Here is a 25,200-nt window from a genome sequence, read left to right as displayed (position 1 = left end):
AGGTCATCAAATACCTTTAAAATTAGCCTACTTTTTGGAGTTACAAGGTTTTCAAAGGCCATTTTTCTGTTAAAAATGATATTCTGGGTATTTAAAAACTAGCAATTTGTAAAAAATATATTTTGATAAAACAATTTTTACTTCAGTTTTATGTACTCTTGTACATAGTACTGGCACTTATAACTTAGTAATAAAGCTTATTACTTAAATAAGCCCTCCCTTTTGGTTTACAAGTAGTTTGATAGTATATACCTAAAAACTATTGACATAGAAAATATCAAAATCTATTATTTCCATGTGAAAAGAAAACATACCAAAGATTTCATCTATTGTGATTTTAGGCATTCAGTACTGCTGTTTGGAAATTATGGAACAATATTATGACCTAGTCTAATTCCTGTATAAAATATAGGTGCATTTATATGTGTATATATATTCATTTAATATTAGTAATGCATAGAAAAAATGTAGAAAAAGAATAGACACCAGAGTATTAACATTTATTACCTCCAGGGCTCCTGGAAGAGGAAATGGCAACCCATTCCAGTATCCTTGCCTGGAAAATCCCATGACCAGAGGAGCCTGGTGGGCTACAGTCCAAAGTATTATAAATAGTCAGACACGATTGAAGCGACTTAACACACATATACACATCTCTAGGACTGGGATTAGACCTAACTTAATTTTTTAAGCAATATAGTTCTATAAAAAGTTTAATGTTTCAGTAGTTTGTGCTTTTTTATAATAATAAAAATAATGAAAAAATCTAATCTATGATTTCTAGATAAAGTTTCTGAGTCAAATCCTCTCCATCAATATCTCATCTAAATTGATATGGGTTTTTTTCTTTTCAAAATGTGGGTCATTTTGAAAGAAATGCTTTCAGAAGAAAACCACATATGATTAATGCTAACTTGAAAAGATACTCCAAAATTCTGTGGTCTTCTTAACATCACATGTTGAATAAAGCTATTTGGGATCATATGATCTTATTGCAGACTTCCCAAAAAGGCCACAGAGCCTATTTCTAGTAATGTTATAGAGTTCATCTTGAAAGCAGCTGGGAATATTTAGGGAAATAGTCACAATTTGGAATGTAATTAAATTCTTAGTCATTAGGGTAAAGAACATACCAGACAACAATCAATATGCCAGGCTTTCTTAGGCCAAACAGAATGTGAATTATAAACCTAGAAATAAATTCCAGAGAGAAAAAGAATTCCTTATTTGTTTCTCCTACTTACCAAGTATGTTTTAAGTTCCAATGGGTCAGTTTCTCCAATCTGATGATCCTGGAACACTGAAAAATAAAATTATAAGTGATTAAGAGCAGGGACAATGCCCATTTGGAGCAAAGTTAACATCTTTCCTATTCGAGTGTGGTCTGTGGGCCAGATGGGAGTTAGGTAGAAATGCAAACGTTGGCCCACCCAGACTTACTGAGTCAGAATCTTCATCTCCACAAGACCTCCATGTGATTTATGTGGACATTAAATTGAGGGACTCACTAGTGTAGATTAAGTTTATTTCAAATAAAGTTACATAAAAAAAACCATTTGCTTTTCTTCATTAAATTCAACAGTAATGTATATAAATAATATGAGAAAGATGTTGCTGTTGCTCTTTTCTTTTAATCTCTTTTCTACTAAGAAAGAAAACTATATTATGTGTCTTTTTCTCGATATTTGTTTCTGTAAACTAGAAAAAAAACAGGAAAGGAGGAATTTCCCTTAGGATAAAGGACACAGGCAAGATCTTCAAGGGCAAATACCAAGCTGGAATTATTGTTCTGTTAAAAATCCTTTTCTGCTGTTGTTGCTGTTTTTAATTAAAGGATAAAAGAAAACAGTTATCCCAGTAGATATTAACATTTTAATGTATGACGTTTGAGTTAAGAAGAACTGGAAGAACCCAGTTAGGATACTGCCATTAGAGTTTACAGATAACACAAAAACTAAAAAGTTTTAAAAATATTTAGAAACAAGGCTTTTCCTAATTCCCCTGTGTAATCCATAGGCAAGTACCATCAGCTTCTGCCCCACCATACATTCCAGGTGTTCTGGTTTTCCTCTGAAGCCCTTCTCATCCAGAGCACCACCTCTCTCCTGGGCCAGAGCATTAACCCCCTAACTGGTCCTCCTAACTGGTCTCCCTGCACAGCTCCTTGCCTCCCTGCAGCCCTTCTCAGATGGCAATCAGAAGGGCCTTGTAAACATAAACCGGACTGCCAACTTTATGCCTTCAAGTCTTCCACTGGTTCCTACACAATGGCCAAATAGGCCCTCTGGGGAAGGACCCCTGCCTCCTTCACCACAGGTTACCCCCCTGTTCTTCCCAGGTGCACCCACACCAGCCTCAAGTCCTTATTTCTGGCTCTTTTCTGTCTTTGCATCTGTTCTTCTCACTTCACCCTAACACATATACTCTGGCTTTTTTCACACTCAGCTCATTCTCATCCTTCAACTCAAAGGTTACTTTTGCAGACAGGCTTTTCCGGCTTGGCCGTATTATTTGAAATAGCACCTGACCCCTCACACCCCAGTGACTTTATCTCATCGCTCTGTCTTTCCTAGTATCCCATGTGTGAAAGTGTTAGACGCTCAGTCATGTCCAACTCTTTGCGACCCCAGCAACTATAGCCCACCAGGCTCCTCTGTCCATGGAATTCTCTAGGCAAGAACAGTGGTGTGGGTAGCCATTTCCTTCTCCAGGGGATCTTTCCAACCCAGGAATTGAACCTGGATCTCTTGCATAACAGGCAGATTCTTTACCAACTGAACCACCAGGGAACACCCATAGTACAAAACATAATAATCTTTCTGATTGGGTCCCCTGTTAATTGCCTGTCTCCCAGCTGGACTTTGTGGTCTGTGAAAATAGGACTGGTCCATCTTTTTCACTGCTCTGTCCCTAGCACACAGAAGTGCCCAATAAACATGTGATGATGAAGCAATGAATGAAATGAAATGAATTAACATTATCAAGACATGCTTCTTAGATGATTATTATTATTGTTCATTATTTCTTAGTAACTTCTTTCAAATAGAAAAAAACTTAAAACATCCCAGAGGTATCACTGTACTATTGCTAAGTCGCTTCAGTAGTGTCCAACTCTGTGCGACCCCATAGACGGCAGCTCACCAGGCTCTGCTGTCCCTGGGATTCTCCAGGCAAGAACACTGGAGTGGGTTGCCATTTCCTTCTCCAATGCATGAAAGTGAAAAGTGAAAGTGAAGTCGCTCAGTCGTTTCTGACTCTTCACGACCCCCTGGACTGCAGCCTACCAGGCTCCTCCGTCCATGGGATTTTCCAGGCAAGAGTACTGGAGTGGGGTGCCATTGCCTTCTCTGCATTGTACTATAAGTCATCATTAATATCACCTTCAAATCTTTCATCAATATAATAATCTCTAGATATCATGGCCACTAAACTTAGGAGAATATGTCAACCAAGTCATCTAGCTCCAAATCACCTTTGATAGTGCCCACAGATATTTTCTTAAGAATCACATCTAATGTCACACCTATGATAGACACACAGATAGTTGTCTATACAATCTGTTTTCCTTTCTTCCTTCCTAATGGAACCTGCATAGCTACGGGAACAGAAATGTGTCCAGATAGCATTTCTCAGCTTTCCTTGCACTAAAGTGAGAGCCATGAAACACAATTCTGGCCAGAGAGACAGAAACCTAAATCTTTAAAGAAAGCTTTGCATTCTTCATGAAGACTCCACTAGTTGCTATGAGTTGCTTCCACTAATTTCCAACCTGAGACTTGAACATGGTGGCTTCAGCCACAGCAGCCACCACTCAACCACAAGGAAACTATGAAGAGAATCACAAAGACCTTGGATCTGATACCCTTGAGACATTGAACCAAAACCAGCAACTACTAGTCTTCCAAAGAAAGAAGGAGAGAAGGAAGGAAAAAAAGGAACAAAAATTGACACACACACAAAAATGAAAAATCTCAATAATACTGTACCTGTGGAAGAAATTACATCTCTAATTTCTCTCTCGGGAAGAAAACTTTAGATCCGGGTTACATCAGTGATGCCTTGAAACCTTCAAGGAAGAAATAATACCAGTCTGACACAAAGGCTTCCAGAAAAAAAGAGATAAGGAAATATTTCCAATCTCATTTTGTGAGGGCAGGATGTGATATCAACACTGAACAAGAATTTTATACGAAAGAAATACAACTATAACAAGCAAATCTCTCCCCTGAACACATATATAAAATTCATGACACAAAATATAAGCACAAAATTAAATTCAGTTGTAAGTTAAAAGGATAAATACCAAAACTAAGATTTGTCTCCACTAAATGTGCCCAGGTGATTTAATATTTAAAATCTTTTAATAAAATTCAACAAACTGAAAGAAAAAGAGAAAACTCATATGTTGTTGTTATTTACTCACCAAGTCATGTCTAACTCTTTGCCGCGCCACCGGGCCATGGACGATAGCGTGCCAGACTCCTGTGTCCATGGGACTTCCCAGGCAATAATACTCTTGGAGAAGGCCATTTCCTTCTCCAGGGGATCTTCCTGACCCAGGGATCAAATTCGTGTCTCCTGCATTGCAGGCTGATTCTTTTACCAACTGAGCGACCACGGAAGCCTGAAAATTCAAATGGTCATCTCAAAAGAGCTAGGGAAAAACAATCATTTGATAAAACTCATGTTCATTCATGGTAGAAAAACTTTTTAGCAAATTAGGAATACTGAGTAACTTCCATAATCAGATAACCACAAAAACACAACAAAATAGAAAAAGCCAAGGCAAACATCATAATTTACAACAGAATAAGGTGCGTTTCATCAACTGGCACATAGTAGGTACCCAATAAAGATCTGTCGAATGAATAAAGTTTAATTTATCTTATTTAAAAACAAAAACACTAAAATATGCCTGTTATAAAATAAAGCTTTCTTAGTAAGACAGTAACGGCTACTAGATAATATTTCCAAATAAATAGAACAACATTTTCTATTTTTGTTACATTTTCTTACTGCTCCTCTGTCCATGAAATTCTACAGGCAAGAATACTGGAATGGGTTGCCATTCTCTTCTCCAGCGGATCTTCCTGACCCAAGGATTGAACCTGGGTCTCCTGCATTGCAGACCTGGGTTTGAACCCTGGGTCAGGAAGAGTCCCCGGAGAAGGGAATAGCTCCCCAGTCCAATATACCCCTCAACTAAATACATAACTAAATAATCTGGTAATGGCACCAATTGTTGAGAATTTACTGTGATCCAGTCACTTCACATTTGCTACCTTATTTAATTATCACAAAAGCCTCACAAGGCAGATACTGTTAATATATGCAATTTACAGATGAGGAAAAAAAGGCTTAGAGTCATACAGCTTGCCTAACTCACAAAGTTACTAAGTGGCAGAAGGGTTTGACCTCAAATAATCTGTCTCTCACAATACCTTTTTAACCGCATGTGTTACCCTATCTTCAATTTCTAAACCATTTTTCACTTACAGTATGTAGTTTTTTAAAACCAATAAGAACAAAGAAAAGCAATAAGCAGAGTCCAACTTCCTAAAAGGAGATATGAGACATAATGAAAGTGCTTGTAATGGCACACAGTGGAGCCAAGATGGTGGTTTTAATAAAATTGAGAAAGAGTAGACTGCTTTCCCACAGAAATTGTGGAAACACAGAGGCCATCCAGCCTAAGAAATATAAAATTGTTCATGTTTTTGATCTCTGGACCAAAGGAAAAACTACAAATTCCAATGTTTGGAACATTAAATGGAAGAGTTTTAAAGGAAACCATTATTATAATCATGGTACCCACTAGCACTGTGAGAATCCAAGCCCTGTCAACATTTCTTTATAAGTTCACCATTAGGACTTTCTAACTTATCCAGCATTATTCAGCTAGAGCTTAAAAATCTTAGCTGTAAGATCTTAACTTGTGAGTGATATTATTCCAAGAATTACGCAGAGGAGAATGGATATCATGTGATACAGACACAATAGAAAAATGTTTGGCTTCTGCAGCATTCTAACAGGTATTAGCCATCTTTTACTTTATTTTTCTTGCTTTGGAAGAAGGTTTAGGGGAGGAGAGTTGACCTGGGATGGAAGATTATGTTGTCAACTCAATCATAGGCAAAATTTTTAAAGTTTAGTATGTTATGTACAGTTTGATAAATTCTTTAAAAACCTAGATACTGTCTCCACTTTCTGAGTCTACACACAGGCTTGAAATCTCATAAAGAAAGATTATTTTTAAGAATTCTGACACGCTCCTTTTTGTCTGAATCATAAAGAAAGAAAGAAAGAACAGTCATTTCTAATCCTATCCAGTACATTCCAGCTAAATAACAGCAAGAAACAGAATAAAAGGAACTACTATTTGGTCATTTCAGAACTTCAACAAACATTGAGTTAAAATCTTTGCTCAATAAAGGTTAAGGGTAGAGAGCCCTGATCCTTCTGAAAATGCTTCTGTTATCTTTAACCTCCATGTTCCTTGACATTACTATTTTTTCATATCCCTTCCTTGAGATGACTTGCCTTTAAAACTAAATCAAAGGTGAAAATAGAAATTTAGTAACTTACATCTTACAAAGGCAAATGAAATAACCTTATTTAACAACTCAACTTGGAATTATAGTTCATGCCACCATTTATCATGCTTGAAAACCATGATATAAGATTGTTTTGTAAGATTACAGTACATGGCTAAGTCAGAAGAGAATGAATGAAACAATGCAACCCATCCAATTCATTATGGTCAGTCCACACAGCCACACAATACGGAAGAAACCAAGAAAATATAGGCCCCTCACAGACACTGAAAAATAACATAATGAATTTTCCAAGGCCACTCTACTTTTTTGGAATCAAATAAACCTAACCTTATGTGACTTCTTTTCTTAATTGACCCAATGAGATTTTTACCTCACTGGATCTTGAAAAAATACAGTGCACACGAAGTTCTAACTTTAAACTCCCTCTACCTCCTAAAGTAAAGTAAAGTAAAGTCAAGTCAAGTCACTCAGTCGTGTCCGACTCTTTGTGACCCCATGGACTACAGCCCACCAGGCTCCTCCATCCATGGAATTTTCTAGGCAAGAGTACTGGAGTGGGTTGCCATTTCCTTCTTCAACCTCTACCTCCCAGGATTACTAAAAGTCAATTGGTTGATTATTAAAGGCCAAAATAATTTTGATTTATTTCCTGGTAGGGCCTGATAATCCTTACCAAAAGAGTTGTCAGACTATTTTTACCTAAACTAGAATTTTTGCTCCTGGGTTTACTTTATGTAACAAACTTATACATCAAATACTCACTTTATGGGTAAAACCTCATAAAAATAGACCCATTTTAAGTAAACTGTCCAATAAGTAAGGAAAGTCTTGAAACTATGGGAAGTGTATCTCTTTCTACAATTATGCTCTAAATCTTATGATTCACACAACTTTCTCATGTCGATTTTTTTGGCTACAAGTACATCCTAACATTAAATAAAAATGGTTTCAAAGCAAACTAGTTCATGTGTCAGCATAGTCTAAATATGGAAGGCATCATCTTATAAGTAGAAATGGTGTTAAAATTCTGAAGTTAGAAGGTTTACTGTAAGTAAGAAGCCAAAAGTTCAGATACTCAAAGTTGATCCAAACCTTTTGGGTTGGAAATATCACAAAAGTGGGCTTTTCCATGAAATGGCCTGTATTTCCTGTTTTTAGTTAAGCTGGAAGTGTAGTAGGAACAATACTCATTATGGCATGTCATTGCATTACTTTGGGTTTGAAAACACCAAGCAGAGACTATGAGCATGACGAATCAAAAATTAAAAAAAAAGAGTAGAGAGGTGTTCTGGGCTAAGAAAAGGAGAGTTACTGGGAACAGAATTTCCTAACTTGACCACCAGTTAACCATAGCTTGGACGTCCAACGTGCTATGAGTCACTAGCAACTAGCTCCAAAATAACACAAGAACATCTTGGGCTAGATCATTACTGGAGTATATTGTTAATAATATTTCCAGAAAAAAAATTAAGCAGAAACAGTTTGAATAACTGTTCAAGGGGTAAAATGGTGCACATTAAATTGCATTTTCAGAATAATCTGGAAACGAGATGATGCAAATAACTTGCTAGACAGATAGACAAACAACTTGGTAGACATTCACCACATTCATTTAGAAATTTTAGGCAAAAATCACAGCTCTCATCAACAGGGTTGATAATAACTCTTCACAGGAAGAGTGTGGAATTGTTAGACAGAACATAGACTGCATTTTCAACAGCAAAATCTCAAAATGTTCATGGATTGTGAATACAGAGGTATATTTTGCATTTTCCAGGAGGCCACTTAATGACATTGTCTGTAACTTAATTTCCTTCACTCTTCAAAATTAAAACTCCTTAGTTGGTAAATTCAAACTACTAACATTCAATCACTTAGTTAATATATATACTGGATCTGAACAATAGTGGTTATGCATACTCAGTTAAGAAAATTTGAGAGCTGTTCTCCTTTTCTACTTGATTGCTCCATAATCAAGGGCACATTGTGAAGCTGGACAAGTCACTTAGTGATGCAATACCTAAGGGTCCCCTTAGAAATATTACTTGTCCCCTAACAGATCAACCCTCAAAGATGAAAAAAAAAATTAATAATAATGAAACACAGAAAAAGAAAACAAGTGTCTAGGATTTGCATCCAGGAAGAGAAAGCCTCAGTAGCATAATATATTGGCACTAACTACAAATGAAGTTTGTGAGTCCTTGCAAAGAAGAGTGAAAAGTAAGAAACAATGAAATGAGATAGCAAAACTGAGGCACAGGTCTGGGTATCACTATCTTACTCATCCATTCCTGTGTGGGGGTCTGTCCATCCTAGAAAAAGGAGCAGCCCAAGCAGGATGGGTCAGGACGGCATCCCAGGTATCTAGAACTTGGTGGTACAGTGGCCCAGTCAAGATCAAACAGAAGAGCAGAGGCACATTGCTCAGAAGTGGCCCTGGAGAAAGTTCTCCTCCAAGACTAGGGTATGAAGCCAAGCAGGGAAAGAGCCCATAGATTCTGGAATAAGGAGCTAGGCCAGAATCACAGGCTCAAAGATGATGAGAGGGCCTAGCCCTTTGCAGAGAGCAAGATGGCAGGCCTAGAATGTGCTCTTGGTGGGTACCATGAATGAGGACATGTCCCAGAGCCTGGGGCAGAGATCCAGCCCTGGAGTACGCTATTTCATCCTGTTTCTTTGGTTTTGGGCAATCTCCCTTTTTCCACAGTTGCTGCCTCTCCCCTTTGTTTACACCCTTGACTTTCATATGTGTGTGACTTGTGTGTCCTGAGGAGTTTGTACTCCAGATATGAGTGACACTTAACATGAAAACAGATTAATCAAGTGCACATACAGTGTGTTTATTCATTGTTTCTATGGCTGGATTAATTATTGAGCAATTTTACTCAACTGAGTAATTGAGTTAATGGTTAAAAAAGACAGAGAGATAAAGAAATAATGAGTTTCTTGTTTGGTGGCAGTCAGGCTTCCTTCCTGGAACTGTGCTGTCAGCAGGCTCTGAAAGTGGCCTGTGCTCCATTGTGAGGCCACGTTCAATTGATGGTAAAACCTAGAATAGTATTGCTGGACTTGAACTAGAAGACTATGTCTATTCACTTTTAAACCCTGATTATTCCATGACAAAAAACTATGTTCATTTTCCTGAGAAGGACTTGCCTAGCTGAGGGAATTCTGACAACAAAGGAAACTCAAACTACACAGAAAAGCCAAAAAATCACAAACGATGTGACTCTCCCAATTTCTCAACTACCTGAAGATGAAACCCTGATAGTGAGTTATTTACCAGGGCAAAAACCATGTCTCATTCATTTTTTATTTCCCAACATGATGCTTTTGAACTGTGGTGTTGGAGAAGACTCTTGAGAGTCCCCTGGACTACAAGGAGATCCAACCAGTCCATTCTGAAAGAGATCAACCCTGGGATTTCTTTGGAAGGAATGATGCTAAAGCTGAAACTCCAGTACTTTGGCCACCTCATGCCAAGAGTTGACTCATTGGAAAAGACTCTGATGCTGGGAGGGATTGGGGGCAGGAGGAGAAGGGGACGACCGAGGATGAGATGGCTGGATGGCATCACGGACTCGATGGACGTGAATCTGAGTGAACTCCAGGAGATGGTGATGGACAGGGAGGCCTGGCATGCTGCGATTCATGGGGTTGCAAAGCGACTGAACTGAACTGAACTGAAGCATAATGTCTGGTATATGGTGGGCATTCTGTAAATACTCAGTGAGCTGAACTCTACTGTGTTGTTTCATAACCCCATCGCCGGTCTCCTTTCATCTGGGTAACAACTGTACTTGACCTTGGCTCAGCCTTCATTTCTTCAGAAAGACACTACTTGACCTCCCCAACTTGATCCACTCCCCCTAATGCTTACCGTTATACTATTATGTACTCTTCTTCTAAGTACCTATCCCAGCTTTATTTTTATATTTATTTGCAAGGCTCTTTGATATAAACAATGCAAACCAAACCTTCAACAACCAAATGTGAGGAGGCAAAGACTGTGTCTTTTGTTTTCCAGTCATGCAGTAAATATTGTTTTTGTTGGCCTTGGTAAATATTTGTTAAAGTAGTAAACCAAGAACCCATAATTTTCATGGTTTCCTCTCATTCTAATAATACACACAAGGCCTCAAATAATATGAAATAAATTATTCAGCACCCACTCACATAATAGAGCTGGGAAAGTAAGTTTGTGCCACAGGCCATTCAGTTAGGAAGAATTCTGATAAGGCAAAGGAAAAATGCATATACCTTTCATTATAGCCAGAAGTACACCACCAAGGAGTGTACCATAGAAATTTTCATGGAGAAATTTTTATTCTTTTTAATCATCCAACTAATATGGGAGAGAGCTGTATAAATAAGTTTGGTGAGAATACACACAGCTTGCTTTCAATGAAGTTCAGCTTTTCTAGTTTGGCTCTGACCTTTTACCTGATCCTGTGACAAAGAAGACAATTTTATGGCTGATTTATATCAGCCTTGGCCAAAAGTAAAAGTTCAGTTCTCCTCTTCCACCATAGAATATGTGCACCAGATACCCCTGGCTCTCTTAGAAGGTAGAAAAGAATGTCAGATCCGTCACTGAGTGACTTTAGAAAAACTGCAAACTTTCTCTGTTGCACCCATTTTTAAATCTGTAAAATAAATAAGTGATGTATTGATAATAATACAGTAACTTTGTGGAGAGTAAATAAGGCTATATATTAATATCTAAAGCACTTGGCACAGTATCGTAAGCTCTCAGCCAATTTGTTATTAGCATATGATTTGTGGCATTATTACCACTCTTTCCATGTATTATTTTATTGGAAATCAAGGAACTGGTTATATTGAAGAGTACTTGTTAAAAGACTCAAATAAAAATGACCCAACACCTTCACTGAATCATTCTACAAATGTTTATTGAGCTTCTGCATGGCATCAGGGTTGACCAGCTCCCAGAATCAAATGGGTGACTTATTGAGAGGTTGGAAGGGAGAGGGTAGAACTGCGGAAGAATAAGTGAACCATAAGTTAATGGGACAAAACTGAGATCCAGACCCTGAAGACAAGAATTTCCCTGGTGGTCCATTGGTTGGGACTCCATACTTTCTCTGCAGAGAGCGCAGGTTCAATCCCTGATTGGGAAACTGATAATAAGATTCCACATGGTACATGATATGGCATCAAAAAAATAATAATAATAATGAGTCATGTACAGAAATGAAACTCAGAGTCATTGGGCATCATTAAATCTTAGAAAACTGTATTAACCTTTTATGAGAGGAGATGCCAAGGTTGGAGAACTTTCTTATATATGACTGGCCCCTATTTAATCTATGATATTATAGAAAAAAAATCCATATCTTAAATGATCTTAAATCTCATCAGAAATGGTTTGTTGTGTTAATTCATGATAACATCAAGGATTATCATCCAAAAATGAAATGGAATTCATTTCAAGTGTATTCAGAAATGGAAGTCTAGTACACAGTTAAGGATGAAAATCGAGACCAGTGAGGAACAGTGAGGATAATTTCTAAGTATGTTAAATAATGAAAGGAAAAAGTAAAAGCAGTTCCTCAGACCAAAGACCTATATCCCAGGTTTGCTCAAGGCTGGTCTTAAAGAGACTGACGTCTGCAGCAGAGGAGCAGAAGTGAATTATCTAAAAGTCTTCAAATTCTCTGCAGTGTCATGATTGGCTGATTAGTCTCCACCAACTGCATATCTGGTTTCCACAAACAATGTGCATTCTGAGATGCCAGAATCTTCCTGCTAAAAATACACAACTCAGGAAACCATACTCATGGACCCTAAATGACTTGTGCTTTTTTTTTTTTTTCACTAGACCAGATATTAGAGAAGGGAAGAGATGGCTTGTCAGCTGCCAGAACTGTGCTGTGAAGGCTATTTGCAAACTAACATTCAGCCTGTCATGCATACTTTTACAGATGCTGGAAGAAGATGTGCCATGCCTGCATCAGAGACAACTGACTTTATTCCTCTTAGCACTAATGGTAGCCAGAAGATCAGCAGAGGAGGTCAGGTGACACCTGGACATATATAATAAGCTTTATAGGAGAGGGACCCTGAGCTTAGGGAACCTGAATATTTTATACTGGGCAATAAGCATGCCTGCTCTTTGCTCTGAAGGGAGATATTATCTCCATTTTTTAAGGCTGTTCACTGTACAAACAGTCTGGAAATAATAGAATGGAAAAAAGTTAGTTATTTCTTCTGCTCACAAGACAGAGAAATGTGAGACTCACTCCAAAAATCGTCTCCCAGGACATTGACACTCACAGAACATGCTTTAGTGCTTGGCATCCTGTGGGTTGACAGCTGAAATAACTGTGGATCTGCGAAAGCCCTTTATGATTCAGGATGTCATCTAATCTGAACAAACCATTATTGCACATTCCCAAGAACATTTTCCTGAGCTTGTCAACTGTCAAGCCACTTAAGATATTCACCTTCTCTTTTTCAAGGTCAGCAGAAATTTCTAAACTATTGTCTTTTCCCATTTCCCAAAGACATTGAAGCATTCATATTTAGAAGGTTTCTGGAAAGTAGCAATGAGTGAGCCAAGGCACCACAACTAGAGAATCTGTGCACCACAACAAAAATCCTATGTGTCGCAACTAAGACCCCAGTGCAGCCAAATGAATAAATAATATTTTAAGTCTAAATAAAAAGCAGTTACTATCCTGCCATTCTAGTATATAAGTAGTATTTCATTTACCATGAACAAAGCATTATATAATGACAAAATTTTAATGTTTAAAGAATTAACATTTTCACACAATTTTTACTTTCTAGTTAAGCCACTTCAAGATACCTAGTATTTGTTTATGTATCTTTCTATATATTCCTCTTATACCTATTAGGGAAATGACGGCATTGCCATCAGCTTGATATTCCCAGGGAGTAACATGGTGCCTAGTAGGTCCATAGAGCAAGTGATCAACCTGATTAATGAGTTAATCAGTTAAACATTGGGAGGATTTGCACTGATCCAAGGGTGTGCCCATCATGCTGATATCAAGCTAAATGGACTTTCTATCAGGTATACCTCTATAATAGGAGTGGAGAAGAAAAAAAATCTGGATTGTTAAAGGGCTCTAATTTATAGATTCTTTACTAGGAAGGATATATGGTACAATCAAAAGAGCAGAAAAGGAGAAGATATTTATTCAAGACTGGCTCTGCCACTGTCCGTCTGGGAGTGTCTTTGAGCAAAGCACACACTGTCTATGGAGTCAGTTTCCTCACCAGTTAAAGGAGAGGTATGTGGGACTTTCCCAATAGTCCAGTGGCTAAGACTATGCTTCCTCTGCAGGGCACGCAGGTTCAAACCCTGATCAGGGAAGTTCAACAACACAAACAGAAGAGGTACACTCATGAGTTTTGCAGGAGTGGTGAGTTTTGCAGAAACAGTGAGTCCACCTCTAGCCCCCCATTCTTGCAACACCACAGGTGCTCCTTTTGGGTTTTATAGATTCCATTTGTGCAATAAGGTGCTATAGTTAGAATTTTGTAAAGCTTAAGACCACATGATCAAAAATATTTTTACAACTTTACTATTTATATATATATATTAAACTGGATGAGAAAAAAAGAAGCTGCCAATTTCTATAATCAGAGCCAAAAATTAAACTATTACTTTTATAGTACTTACTTTTAGCAGATTTTCTAAGACAAATTCTCAACACTTCCATAATTTTTAAACTCACATACTTAGTGAATATTTAATCCATGTCTTAAATTCACTTACCTAGAATTCATCACAAAGCTTCTATCCTGAGGACTAATGCCACATCTAAAGGGACTTCTTAGTCTATTTAACAATTGTTTTTTCAGAATAAAGCCTGAATTTCAAAGCATGATAATTTAATCTAGTAACTAAGCTGCTAATTAACCTCACTTATGAAGTTTTTACTAATTGAAAACATTATTCTTCTGTTTCTCATTTACTGGCCCTTACCATGAGCTAACAATGCTTATGAGCAAGATCACTGGAGCACTGAGAAGCACTTTTTCCAAAACTGAATTTCTCCTGGTTCCTGATTTTTTAGTATTTTGATTGGGGAAAATAAATCTTTCATTTTCCTTAATAATATTAATAATTAAAGTAACTATAATAGTATTTAACATTTGGGGAGCTCTTACTATATACATCAACACTATTATAAACACTAAATAAACAATACTTCATTGAATTCTCACAATCTACCCCAAAGGTAAATCATGTAAAAGAGCTGGATCATGGAAAAAAGGAAGAGAGTTCCAGAAAAACATCTATTTCTGCTTTATTGACTATGCCAAAGACTTTGACTGTGTGGATCACAATAAACTGGAAAATTCTGAAAGAGATGGGAATACCAGACCACCTGACCTGCCTCTTGAGAAACCTATATGCAGGTCAGGAGGCAACAGTTAGAACTGGACATGGAAAAACAGACTGGTTCCAAATAGGAAAAGGAGCACGTCAAGGCTGTATATTGTCACTCTGCTTATTTAACTCCTATGCAGAGTACATCATGAGAAACACTGGGCTGGAAGAAGTACAAGCTGGAATCAAAATTGCCAGGAGAAATATCAATAACCTCAGATATGCAGATGACACCACTCTTATGGCAGAAAGTGAAGAGGAACTAAAAGGCCTCTTGATGAAAGTGAAAGTGGAGAGTGAAAAAGTTGGCTTAAAGCTCAACATTCAGAAAACAAAGATCATGGCATCCGGTCCCATCACTTCATGGGAAATAGATGGGGAAACAGTGTCAGACTTTATCTTTCTGGGCTCCAAAATCACTGCAGATGGTGACTGCAGCCATGAAATTAAAAGACACTTACTCCTTGGAAGAAAAGTTATGACCAATCTAGATAGCATATTGAAAAGCAGAGACATTACTTTGCCAACAAAGGTCCATCTAGTCAAGGTTATGGTTTTTCCAGTGGTCATGTACGGATGTGAGAGTTGGACTGTGAAGAAGGCTGAGCACTGAAGAATTGATGCTTTTGAACTGTGGTGTTGGAGAAGACTCTTGAGAGTCCCTTGGACTGCAAGCAGATCCTACCAGTCCATTCTAAAGGAGATCAGTCCTGGGTGTTCTTTGGAAGGAATGATGCTAAAGCTGAAACTCCAATACTTTGGCCACCTGATGTGAAGAGCTGACTCGTTGGAAAAGACCCTGATGCTGGGAGGGATTGGGGGCAGGAGGAGAAGGGGACGACAGAGGATGAGATGGCTGGATGGCATCACCGACTCGATGGACGTGAGTTTGAGTGAACTCTGGGAGTTGGTGATGGACAAGGGAGGCCTGGCATGCTGCAATTCATGGGGTTGCAAAGAGTCAGACACGACTGAGTGACTGAACTGAACCCCAAAGGTAGGTTTTGTTACACTCTCTCTTTTCCAAAGGAGCAGCTGAGACATAAACTCTCACATTTAATGAAGAGAAGAACCAGCCCTACCCGAACACCTGCCTCCTGAGCTCAAGTCTGGAACCACATCGCTGTATGTCAGCATCCACTGCAGGACATTAACAGCCTGGGAATGAAATAAACCAAGATGCTGAAGATTACTAAAACAACATCCGTAAGTCAGAATTCACATTACTCTTTTCCATTAATATTTATTTTTCTCAGAATATATTTTCCCACAGTAAATTAAATAAGATAGGATGAAGTAATGAGAAAAAAAAAAAAAACACAAAACAATGGAGATGGAGCTAAGGTCAGTAGACCTACCCTTAACACCAGTTCTGCCACCAACTGGTTTATGTGGCTTTGCACAAGTCTTTAAATATCTATTCCAAGCTTTGAGAACAAAAAAAGATCTAACAACTTTACATAAAACTCATGAGACTTTTAGGGAATCATATCAATAGTATTGTTAGTCACCAAAACACATGTGAAAATTATTATTAAAGGAATAACTGTAAATAATAGGCATGCTTTATTATACGATCCTAAACTAGCTTTAAAAAACCTGTTCTAAGACAGTTTAAAAATGGCTTCCTTTGTTTCGTGGAACTTTTCCTAAAGATAACACTGAAATTGTCACTACTTCCTGCATGACTCTTCTTCATTACTCTGTAACTTCCTGAAGATGAACCACATTAAATAAACTCTAGAGAGGCCAGGGTTAGAAGATACAGTACTTAGCAACCACTACATAAGTTGATTCATCTTATAGGATAGATGCTTTGCCTTTTATTTTTCAGAAAAAAAAAAAAGAAGCTGAAATAAAAGCACATATTTTTTATCTATTTATGTTGAGTAAAATCTAGTCTACAAGTGGAAATACTAAACAGTAAGATTTGGTCGATAAGTGATCTTATGCTAGGCTTTCCACTAGGACTGTTCCTTTCTTCCATACCTTACCTTTTTCATAGTAGGAAGTCAGGCTCTAGCAGCCACTTCATCCTGCTACCTGAAATAAAATGTCATGGTGTTATTTTTTAGGACAAGCTAAAAAGAAAACTCTTATTCTTAAATTTGCTAGTTGTATGCCCAAAGTCAAAATTACTTTTTCCTCCTATTCAGGATTTGCCCATATAAAAATATCTGCTAACACCTATATATGTAGAAATTTATAACCATTTAGGGTAGCTGTGCCTTAAATGAGTCAACCCAGTAAAATGCGTAAATTAGTTTTTAAAATCTCTTCTTTGGGATTAGGGAGTGGAGGTGGAAATTTGATCTTTGCATTTGTTTTTAAATTTATGGCTAATCATATGCATCAAGAATTAGTCCACAAATTATGTGAGTATGAAATTTAAAAACTATCAATTTTCAGTTGGGTTTACTTTTGATTTACTGTCCTAGGTCTTTTTTAAACTTATTTTTTCCTTTTGAACATTTTATTTTGTTTTAGGGTATCAGAGGATGAGATGGTTGGATAGCATCACTGACTCAATGGATATGAACTTGGGCAAACTCCAGGAGATAATGAAGTTCAGGGAGGCCTGACATGCTGCAGTCTGTGAGGTCGCAAAGAGTCAGACACGATTTAGCGACTGAACAACAACAACAAATAATCAATTAACAATGCTGTGATAGCTTCCGGTGAACAGCAAAAGAACTCAGCCATACATACACATGTATCCATTTTCCCCAACAACCCCCTTCCAACCAAGCTGCCACATAAACCTTCAGCAGAGTTCCATGTTCTGAACTATATAGGTCCTTGTTGGCTATCTATTTTGAATACAGCAGTGTGTGAATACATTCATGAAACACTGACTCTATATTGTTTTACCATTCACCTTCTAAGTCAATTGTTGTTTCTCTTGATTGAATGATAATAACAATCACCACCTTCAGAGCTTTCAGACTCTAATTGGTAATGCTCTCAATGAAAATGACTTCACTACTTTTATCCATATGTAAACACACCACATAAAAGACAAATTCTTGGACTTCCCTGGTAGAGTAGTGGATAGAAATCCTCCTGCCAGTTCAGGGGACACAGCTTCCATCCCTGGTCTGGGAAGATTCCACATGCCTCATAGCACCTAAGCCTGTGTGCCACAACTACTGAGCCTGCGCTCTAGAGTCTGCGAGCTGCAACCACTGAGCCGGAGTGCCTAGAGCCAGTGCTCCACAACAAGAGAAGCCACCACAATGAGGCCTGTGAACCACAACAAAGAGTAGCCACCTCTCGCTGCAACTAGAGGAAGCCTGTGAGCAGCAGTGAAGACCCAGCACAGCCAAAAGTAAAAGACCAAAAGATTTGTTAGAAATAATATAATTCAAAAGGAAATAAAGGACATTTGGAATTAAAAAAGAGACAAAATCTTGACCCAAATAATGCCAAGAATTCAAGAGTAGGATGTGGCTTTGAGTTTATGCATAATTCCTGAAATTGTCACTCCTGATACTTTGGAGTGAAGGGAAAAGAACGCTGATAAGGTTGGCTTATTGGGTCTGTAATCTCCTGCTTTAATATCCAACTGTTTTCCATCCTTTGTGACTATTTGTGAGAATTCCAGGAGTTATATAGAGTGGGAAATTGTTCCACAGAGTAATTATTGAAAAGGAATGCTCTATCCTCATGCCTTTGGGATGCCAATTGACTCAAGAGCAGTGGGTCCAAACAAGCGAAATTCAGTTCAAGTCAACTCATACTTACTAATATGCAAAGTAACCTGCGAAGGATATGGAGAGAATTAAAACAAGCACAAGCTGGGCCTAAGGCATTTCTAGGAAAAATAATACATTTCAGCAAATCTCATGAGACAAAAATCCACTTGTGCTAAGCCTTCTCCCTCGTTTTGCAATTGTTTCAGCTTCTCTTCCAAATAGTGTTCTGAGGATGAAATGATATCATTGCCTTCACCCAATCCAAGACGTGAGTTGTCTCTAACCTCCAAACACGTAAAGGCACATGTCTGATTATAAAGTAAACTTTACCTTACATATAGATTCTACTTTTTCTCAAGAAGTTCTGGTGGGGACTGAAAGCTCACAATCAAATAAATAAGGGCATACTAGTGGATTCCATTTTATTTGTTACAAACAACATTGCTAAGTTTTAGAAAAATATTTTAAATCTCATCAGTCTATACTTCCAACCTAAAGATAATAATTGTTACTTACTTGATTTGAGAATGTCAAAAAGAAATTTTAAGTGTTATTTAATTTGGTTAAAGAGACAGTCATTTTATTTAAACACTGAATAAATATCACCATTTCATTAACAGTTAGGGGCTTCCCTAGTGGCTCAGTTGGTAAAGAATCTGCCTGCAATGCAGGAGATCTGGGTTCAATCCCTGGGTTGGGAAGATCTCCTGGAGAAGGAAATGGCAACCCACTCCAGTGTTCTTGCCTGGAGAATTCCATAGACAGAGGAGCCAGGCAGGCTACAGTCCATGGGATTGCAGTCACACACAACTGGGAGACTTTCACTTTTCATTCACAATTAGGCTTCCCAGGTAGCGCTAGTGGTAAAGAATCCACCTGCCAATGCAGGAGATCCAAGAGACGTGGGTTTGATCCCTGGACTGGGATGATCCTCTGGGGCAGGAAATGGCACCCCATTTCAGTATTCTTGCTGGAAAATTCCAGGGGCAGAGAAGCTTGGCAGACTACTATCCATGGGACTACAGTCCATTGGATACAACTTAGTGATTAAACAACAAACAGCTCAGGATATACTCAAATGTACATTTCATGTTTTACATAATTTTTCATGAATATACTAAAAGAATCTGACACAACTGAGCAACTGAGCACTTTCATTAACAATTATGTTTTAATTATTAGACACACAGTAAGTTGGTCACAATAAAAATGTGAATAGTTTATTAATGGTTATGTACATTTCATCATATGATATGAATAGTTAATTAATGGTTATAATATGATATGAATAGTTTATTAATGGTTATGTACATTTCATCATATAGCTTATATCAAATTTCTGTGTTTGTAATTATTCCTTCTTATTAATGCATACTTTGTCTCCAAACTGTTATAACCGGCAGTTTTTTTCAATTTTCCTAACACAATACTTAAAACCCAAATTACCAAAGTCATATATCTGACAATATCATCATTAAAGATTATACTTTTTTACAAACATTTACTCAACAAATTTCCCTCAAGTGAGACCTATAAACAAGGTATTAGGCTTGGCACTAAGGACCAAAAGGTGAATGACTCAGTTCTGCTCTTATGGATCCCTATCTGGTAACAGATACAAACAAATTACCATAAAATTAGAAATGGTTATGAAAGGATAAGCACCTCACTCAGTCTGGAATGCTAAACAAAGTGACAAGAGAGTTAAGAGTTGAAGGATCAGTAAGAGTTGGACAGCCTGTTTAGTGCCTAAGTCATGTCCAACTCTCTGCAACCCTATAGACTGTAACCAGCCAACCTCCTCTGTCCATGGAATTTTCCAGGCAACAATACTGGAGTCTGTTGCCATTTACTTCTCCAAGAGATCTTCCCAACCCAGGGATCAAACCCACATCTCCTGCATTGGCAGGCAGATTCCTTACCACTGATCCACCAGGGAAGGCATAAAATCACCATCAGACCAATAGCCCTTCGTACAGTTTCTGCGAATGTACCCATGACTGAATGGCTGAATGAATGAAAGAATGCATGAGACAGTTTGACCAAGTAATATTGGCTTCAGCCATGCTTGCTTCTCAATAATATAAACATTTTCAATACTTTATAGTTAGTCCACTGCATGCAAAACGCCATATAGGAGTCACGGAGAATGACAAAAAAAAAAGAAATATAATCTCTGCTCTCAGGAAAGATGCATTAATTCAACAAATGTTTGTTATATTTTCTGTTTTTCCATGTTCCTGGTGCTTTGCAGGCTATAGACAGAAAAAATAATAGATACTACTTAAGGCCAGAGCTGCTTGCAATGCAGGAGACCTGGGTTTGATCCCTGGGTTGGGAAAATCCCCTGGAGAAGGGAATGGCAATCCACCCCAATATTCTCACCTGGAGAATCCCATGGACAGAAGAGCCGGATGGGCTACAGTCTGTGGAGTCACAAAGAGTCAGATACATCTGAGCAACTAACACTAAATACTAAGGCCAGAGGAGAAACAGAATAATTTCAGCATTACTAATTCTGACTTTTGAGACTCTCTTAATCATTGCTTATAAATTTTCAAGTGTATTCTTAACATTTTCTAAGCTCTGAAAATTATTATAGAGCTATATATGTACATATGCCTCAAGACAGTAAAGTGTCTGACTGCAATGCAGAAGACCTGGGTTTAATCTCTGGGTTGGGAAGATCCTCTGAAGAAAGGAATGGCAACCCACTCCAGTATTCTTGCCTGGAGAATTCCATGAACAGAGGAGCCTGATGGGCTACAATCCATGGCATTGCCATACATGTTCTAAAGACCAGAGGACTAAAAGACTAAAACTAAAACGGAAGTATTTAATATCAGAGTAAAAGAAAGACATTAGGATTGCAGTCCCTACACTGTAGTTCCTTCCTTAATACTTCTATTTCATTCCTGTGAGTTGAGGTCCAAACAGCCCACCTATTCTCTTCCATATATGTCACAACATTCGCAAAGTCAACTGATTTCACCATTGTTCACTGGAAGGACTGATGCTAAAGCTGAAACTCCAATACTTTTGCCACCTCATGAGAAGAGTTGACTCATTGGAAAAGACTGATGCTGGGAAGGATTGGGGGCAGGAGGAGAAAGGGACGACAGAGGATGAGATGGCTGGATGGCATCACCGACTCGATGGACATGAGTTTGGGTGAACTCCGAGAGTTGGTGATGGACAGGGAGGCCTGGCGTGCTGCAACTCATGGGGTCGCAGAGTCAGACACGACTGAGCGACTGAACTGAACTGGACTGAACTGAAGGTCTGGAAAGCCCTTGATGTTTCTCTTGTCCTCTTTTAACCAAGCTTGTAGTCATTAAAAAGTCACATGGAGTTTTCCACATTGGTTACTTTTCCTTCCTCTTCACTTACAAAACACTTAATGCTATATCCATTCATGACCACTTAATGACTCAGTACCCACTGACTGACACTTGAGAAAAAGCTCTCAAGCCTCATAGCATGCAATTCTATCATAATCTATACATCAAAGTTCTTCAAAAGTTCTAATAAACTTTGGGGTCATGAAATATTACATCACACCAAGCCTCCAGAATTTTCAGTGTCATGTGGTTCCCATGTCAGAAAACAGTATCATTGGTTTAACACTTATAACCTGCTTCTGCAAATAGATCATAACCTCCTCATAAGCAAAACCTAGATATCTTTTAATACCCTACTGTGTTTGAAACAGTCAGAAATATATCAAATGCTCAAAATATTTGTGAATTACTTATTTCATTGCAAGGGAAATAATAACAAATGTCTATTTGTTTAATTTAGAGCATTTGAATAAATTTACTAGCCTGGAAGAATTTTCCACTAAGTTCTTCTTATGCCTAAGGTTAGGCAATTTTGACAGCTGCATTAATTGTTAGCAATACATCAACCAGCAACTTTTCTTATATTCCTCATATCCAATTTTCTAGAGAATTTTTTACTTCAACAAATTATGGCTTGAATGAAATAAACACTGTATTCCCTAGTGTTCTGAAAACCATAAGTTTACCAGATATGAATACTTAAGCCTCAAATATTTTATTTATATGATCAATAAATGAATTGATAGAAATAAGCTATATAAATATAATATAAATCACCATAGTTCCTAATACCTTAGTAAATTTGCAGTTTTAGCTAAACACAGAATATTTATAGAATATTTTAAAGCTCGAACCAGTTCTCAAACTTTATATAAGGAATTCATTGAATGGTAGATTTGTTTGTACTTGATGCTATGTGAGAGGTTATTCACAAATACTCAGAAATCAACTTCCAAGAAACACTTTAAATTACCTCAACACTTTTTTTTAAAAAAGTAGCAAGTTTCCAGTAAGCTTCCCTATGATCTTTGATATCTTTAAACCAAAGGAATTTCTATACCTTTACCTTTCCAAAATTTCAGAACTTTTAGAAAGCCTTTGCCCAAAAACACCATTTCATACTATCATTTTCTATGTATTCCATTATGTTATTTTAAAAAGGGGTAGCCTGGAAAGCATTGTTATGTCCTAATACTATGATAGAATTGGAAAAGATTATAAGTAACTACTTTTTAAGTCTATGCAATAGTTTGTAACAACATTATTAGGTAGAAGTGATCAGTCCCAAGAAACAGGAATTGGAAGGTTAACGAGGTTAATGAGAGAGTCATAAAGAAGCTGGTGGACTCTGGGCAAACATTGCTTCACACTGAGGTTGTTTAGAAATTTGGGACTTATGTGACTCCCCGGAGGGAAAAGGGGATATTACATACACAGATATTTTATTTATTGTCTTCTCCCCAAAGAGCAAGTAATAAACAGATGAAACCACAGGGTTATAGAACTGTATTACCTTTTGGCTTTGACCAAGTAGAACTTTAATTTTCCAGCTGGAGATAACAGACAGCTCCTATTACTCTGAGGCAGGGGAAGGGCTACTGCAAGAGCTTTCCATAGGGGATTTGTTCTGGGCTTTAGTGGCTCCTGGGGGGAAGTGCACAGGGGGCTGGATGATCCCGGGAAGAGTGTCATGGATTAGGGTAATCTCCCTTCACAGCAGGCCAGTCAGATTTACGGTGATTCATGAACTGAATTTTCTGAATCCCGGCAGTAGATCATGGTTTATTTTCCCTGCCCAGCTGCTCTTCACGCCAGTCCCTAACTTCACATTAAAAGCTCAAAAGGCCAGTAGGTCAGTGCTGGAATCTTCCTAGCATTCATTTTCTTCAGGATCTGGGGTCAACCATTCCTAGCTGTTTGAGAAAGGACACTGATGATTAGTACATATGAATAAATCAGTTAGATTAAAAAAAAAAAAGTAACTACTTTAGAAAATATAAATGTGAAAGTAAAGCAATTATCTTTGTCACACTGGCAAAGTTTGTTTCAGCCAGGACATTTTGGAGTATGATACCTGGAACCCAGTTCATTCTCTCGGCAAAAATTTTGTACTTCAAGGCCAAACTTGCATATCACTCCAGGTATCTCTTGACTTTCGACTTTTGCATTCTAGTCCCCTATGATGAAAAAGACATATTTTGGGGGGCTAGTTCTAGAAGGTCTTGTAGGTCTTCATACAACCATTCAACTTCAGCTTCTACGGCATTAGTGGTTGGGGCATAGACTTGGATTACTGTAATAATGAGTGGTTTGCCTTGAAAACAAACAGAGATCATTCTGTCACTTTTGAGACTGTACCCAAGTACTGTATTTCGGACTCTTTTGTTGACTTTTGAGTGCTACTCCATTTCTTCTAAGGGATTCTTGCCCATAATAGCAGATATAATGGTCATCTGAATTAAATTTGCCCATTCCGGTCCATTCTACTTCACTGATTCCCAAAATATCAATGTTCATTCTTGCCATCTCCTGTTTGACTGCTTCCAATTTACTTTGATTCATGGACCTAACATTCCAGGTTCCTATGCAACACTATTCTTTACAGCATCGGACTTTACTTCCATCACCAGTCACATCCACAGCTGGGTGTTATTTTCACTTAGGCCAAAGCCTTTGAATGTGTGGATCACAACAAACTGTGGAAAACTCTTAAAGAGATGGGAATACCAGACCATCTTACCTGCCTCCTGAGAAATCTGTATGCAGGTCAAGAAGCAACAGTTAGAACCGGACATGAAACAACGGGCTGGTTCCAAATTGGGGAAGGAGCACGTCAAGGCTGTATATTGTCACCCTGTTTATTCAACTTACATGCAGAGTACATCAATGTGAAATGCCAGGCTGGATGAAGCACAAGCTGGAATAAAGATTGCCAGGAGAAATATCAGATACACAGATGACACCACCCTTATGGCAGAAAGCAGAGGAACTAACGAGCCTCTTAATGAAAGTGAAAGAGGAGAGTGAAAAAGCCGGCTTAAAACTCAACATTCAAAAAACTAAGATCATCCGGTCCCATCACTTCATGGCAAAAAGATGGGAAAACAATGGAAACCATGACAGACTTCATTTTCTTAGGCTCCAAAATGACTGCAGATGGCTACTGCAGCCATGAAATTAAAAGCAACTTGCTCCTTGGAAGAAAAGCTGTGTCAAACCTA

The 25,200-nt window shown here is 38.0% G+C and overlaps 2 long non-coding RNA genes across 2 annotated transcripts; both read right to left on the bottom strand.

Moving 5' to 3' along the window:
- On the bottom strand, positions 1,239–4,573 carry LOC106502479. Its single transcript, XR_001918581.1, has 3 exons — positions 4,424–4,573; positions 3,987–4,066; positions 1,239–1,300 (listed from the first exon to the last, which is right to left on the bottom strand). It is a non-coding gene; the product is annotated as an uncharacterized LOC106502479 (long non-coding RNA).
- On the bottom strand, positions 4,600–23,896 carry LOC108636781. The gene is made up of 4 exons (XR_001918580.1): positions 23,493–23,896; positions 16,938–16,986; positions 16,026–16,101; positions 4,600–4,624 (listed from the first exon to the last, which is right to left on the bottom strand). It is a non-coding gene; the product is annotated as an uncharacterized LOC108636781 (long non-coding RNA).

This window comes from Capra hircus, chromosome 9 (genome assembly GCF_001704415.2).
Source record: "Capra hircus breed San Clemente chromosome 9, ASM170441v1, whole genome shotgun sequence".
NCBI lineage: Eukaryota > Metazoa > Chordata > Mammalia > Artiodactyla > Bovidae > Capra > Capra hircus.
The sequence above is the reverse complement of the archived record's forward strand: the minus strand, read 5'-3'. Positions and strand labels throughout refer to the sequence as shown.